General features: G+C 42.0%; 1 non-coding gene across 1 annotated transcript; it reads right to left on the reverse strand.

The window, feature by feature from the left end:
• Window positions 1-2,899: 2,899 nt before the first annotated feature.
• On the reverse strand, window positions 2,900-3,006 carry LOC144220745 (U6 spliceosomal RNA). Its single transcript, XR_013331847.1, has one exon. It is a non-coding gene; the product is annotated as a U6 spliceosomal RNA (small nuclear RNA).
• Between the last annotated feature and the right edge of the window lie 578 nt (window positions 3,007-3,584).

Here is a 3,584-nt window from a genome sequence, read left to right on the forward strand (position 1 = left end):
AATCGCCCTGGTGCACCCGTTTAACCTTTCACTCCCTGGCATCCCCTACATGGCTAGCTGGTAACTGGCCTGGAAATCTACACAGGCTCTCTTCCTTGCCTGCTTCCTTTCCCTTCATGGTAGTGGACACACAACTCAACACAACCCTTATTTGGGGGGTACCCATGTCTGCAAGTAAGAAATAGCTATCATAACCAGCCTCAACTTGCAAAGCTATCACTGGCCTAGAGAACCCCTTAGTCCCATCATCGTTGAAGGTACATTATGGATTCTGTACGTGGTGGGTGCTCAGTGTATGCTAAGTGAAGACTGGGTTTAATGTGATGACTCTATCAGAAAAAGGAAGTGAATAACAAATAGTAGAGAAATGAGGCTCCACCAATTAAACCTCAGAGAATGAGACAATTTCTAGTTCAAGAGAACTTGAGGAAAGAGGCTTTAGAGGGAAGATGTGCTGTTTAGTTAAGTAAGGATAACTTGATTTCGAATGTAAAAATGCCAAAATAAGCTGTGTAAGAAAGGATCATGTTAAGAATTTTAAAAAGGTAAGTGCCTTCTTTGATGTGGTCGGACTCTCCGAGTGAGATAGCAAGCCTAGTGGGGAGAGTATAATGTTTTGAGATGTGTCGCTTCGTTTTGGAAACTTCCGAAGAGAGGTCAACTTTTCCTTACTCCAAGGCCAGGTCTTTCAGAGCTCCTTTAGGCAGATCAGGTACACTCACTCTGCCATTGGATGACTGTCATCCAAAGTGCCATAGTTGTTGTGAACTGAATCCTCCCTAGATTCATATGCTGAAATCCTGTCCCCCCCCAACCCTCCACCACATACACAGTGTGATGTATTAGAAGGTGGAGCCTTTGGGAGGTAATGAAGTCATGAGTGTGGGGCCCTGGATGGGATTCGAACCTTTATAAAAAGGACTCAGAGAATGTCTCTGCTCTCCACCATGTGAGGATACAAGGAGAAGTTGGCCATCTGCAAATCAAAGGAAGAAGGCTCTCGCCAGAACCCAACCATAATGGCACCCTTATCTTGTACTTCCAGTCTCCAGAGCTGTGAGAAATAAGCTTCTATTGTTTATAAGGCACCCAGTCTATGGTATCATTTGTTATAGCAGCCAGAATGGAATCAGACAGTAGTGCTGACCCTGAAGCTGATAATAAGGCATCATGCATTTGAGTAGCTTACGCTACTGTACTCAGCCTTGGAGCTCTTGGAGAATATTGAGAGATTCTTGTCCCTGAGGCACTATACTCTTACTTGTATTGTTTTAACTATTAGAGGGATATACCAGTCAAAGCTAGAATTAGAAAATAATGATGTTTCTTGGTCTTACTAGTTTTTTTTTTTCCCCACAAGGATTTGCTTACCGCTCACAAGAGCCCATGGGGCACCTAGGTGGCTCAGTCAGTTAAGCATCCGACTTTGGCTCAGATCATGATCTCACAGTTCATGGGTTCAAGCCCCGTATCAGGCTCTGTGCTGACACCTCAGAGCCTGGAGCCTGCTTCAGGTTCTCTGTCTCCCTCTCTCTCTGCCCCTCCCCCAGTTGTGCTCTCAAAAATAAATAAAAATTTAAAAAACATTTTTAAAAGAGTCCTCAAGCTGTTCTTGGCCCCAGGATGATCAAGATGAGTTACACAGAGTCTCAGAATTATTTTAATATATAGTAAATACAGTTTCAAAAATCTCTATCAGGCAACAAATTGAGAGCACCCATTGGGTCAAAGATGGTGGGCAAGGCACAGGTAGAGGCAGGAGTCACGTGAGGAGTTTCAAATGATGGGCGCAAGCATAATTAAAGGATATGGGCAGCCATATAACTGTGCTCCAATTGCTGGCTGTACATTACTTCTGGAATATACTGTCACTAAGTATGCTATTTCTCAAAAGCATCTCACTCCTGGGCATTGGAACAAATACATGGTTCTTTAATATAATGTGTCTGGAAGAATTATTTCATATCCTGTCGGCAACAAAAGAGTAATAATTCTGTGCTTTAAAGAATGAGTTGAAGGTGATACAGTGACAGAAAGATTTAAAAATCTCCACCCAAATGGGTAAACACCGCACACAAAAATTGTCTATTTAAGCAGCAAAATCACTTAGGAGCAAGTTGTTGAATTTCGGGTGATGCTGAGAAAAGAACACATTTGCCATATTCTTTGAAATTTGACGACAGAGTTTCATATGCTTTATAGAGCTTAACCCATTTGAATAAAAATGAAATATCTCCAGGCTAGGAAGGATATGGCTGTGGTCTGCTTCTGGTTCCATAGGATTGCAGCTCAGGTGTAAAAGGTGGAGATTCAAATGGCATCGATTTTTGGTTTATACTTCCTGCTGGATCAGATGTGGAGGAAAAAACCAAGAGGAGAGAGCACTGACCAGTTTGCTTGAGGAAAGAAAGTAAAACTTGAAGTGTTTTCTCCTGGAGATTAGCAGTCACTTCCTTTGTAATCTCTCTCCCTCCCTCCTGGTTTGGTTTGGTTTGTTTCTTTCTTTATCTACATTGAGCAAGTAACTTCCTCAAGGGCAGGATTTATATTTATTTATTTACTTACTTACTTATTTATTTATTTATTTATTTATGTGTTTGGAGGTGGTCAACAATTATTTACTGAAAAAAGATGGCTTATTAAATTCCAGACCCCNCACACACACACACACCTGACACTGAAATCCCACACAACTGCAACACCAGATTTGCTAAATAGCAAAGGTGATGTCCCCGGTGTCCCCACCCCTGTCACCCTCTGACCATAGCCCTGGGGAGGGCAGGAGCCTAGTGGAAGTACCTAGAGAAATACTTCCAGGTCGGAGACTAAGTCCTGCCCTGCTGCTTCTGAATCTGATTCTGCTGCCTGTACAGACATGCCACCTGGGCACTGGTGACAGAAAAATATGGAACACTTCTCAAATTTGCCTGTCATCCTTACGCAGGGGTGATGCCGGTCTTCTCTTTATCGGTCCAATTTTAGTATATGTGCTCCCGAAGCCAGCACGAGGGTAGGATTTAAATCACACAGCTTTTGAAAAGAAATATTGACTTAAGTCTGTTTGGTATAGCTTAAAAATGTTGCCCTGCTAGGGGGCACCTGGGTGGCTCAGTCGGTTGAGCGTCTGACTTCAGCTCAGGTCATGATTTCATGGTTTGTGGGTTCAAGCCCCACGTCGGGCTCTGTGCTGACAGCTCAGAGCCTGGAGCCTGTTTCAGATTCTGTATCTCCCTCTCTCTCTGACCCTCCCCTGCTCATGCTGTCTGTCTTTCTCTCAGAAATAAATTAAAAAAAAAAACATTTTTAAAAAAATTCTGCCCTGCTAGGACTTCAGTGAGAACAGTGTTGAAATATTTTGGAAATACCAGGGGATTACATTCTGCATACATTGGGCATGGTCTAAATTTCATTGTTTTTGACAATTTTTATGCCCCAGAGACTCAAAAGTCATTTGTCAAAGGGTCTTAGATATCTTATTACAAAACCTAATCAGAAACTGGTTATTTGAAAATGGTTTTTAAAAATGTATAATCTTTAACATAATGTAAAAAAATTTTCTTTAGATCTTTCACTGAATATGCTTT

This window comes from Crocuta crocuta, unplaced genomic scaffold, assembly GCF_008692635.1.
Source record: "Crocuta crocuta isolate KB4526 unplaced genomic scaffold, BGI_CrCroc_1.0 scaffold129, whole genome shotgun sequence".
In the NCBI taxonomy this organism is placed as follows: domain Eukaryota; kingdom Metazoa; phylum Chordata; class Mammalia; order Carnivora; family Hyaenidae; genus Crocuta; species Crocuta crocuta.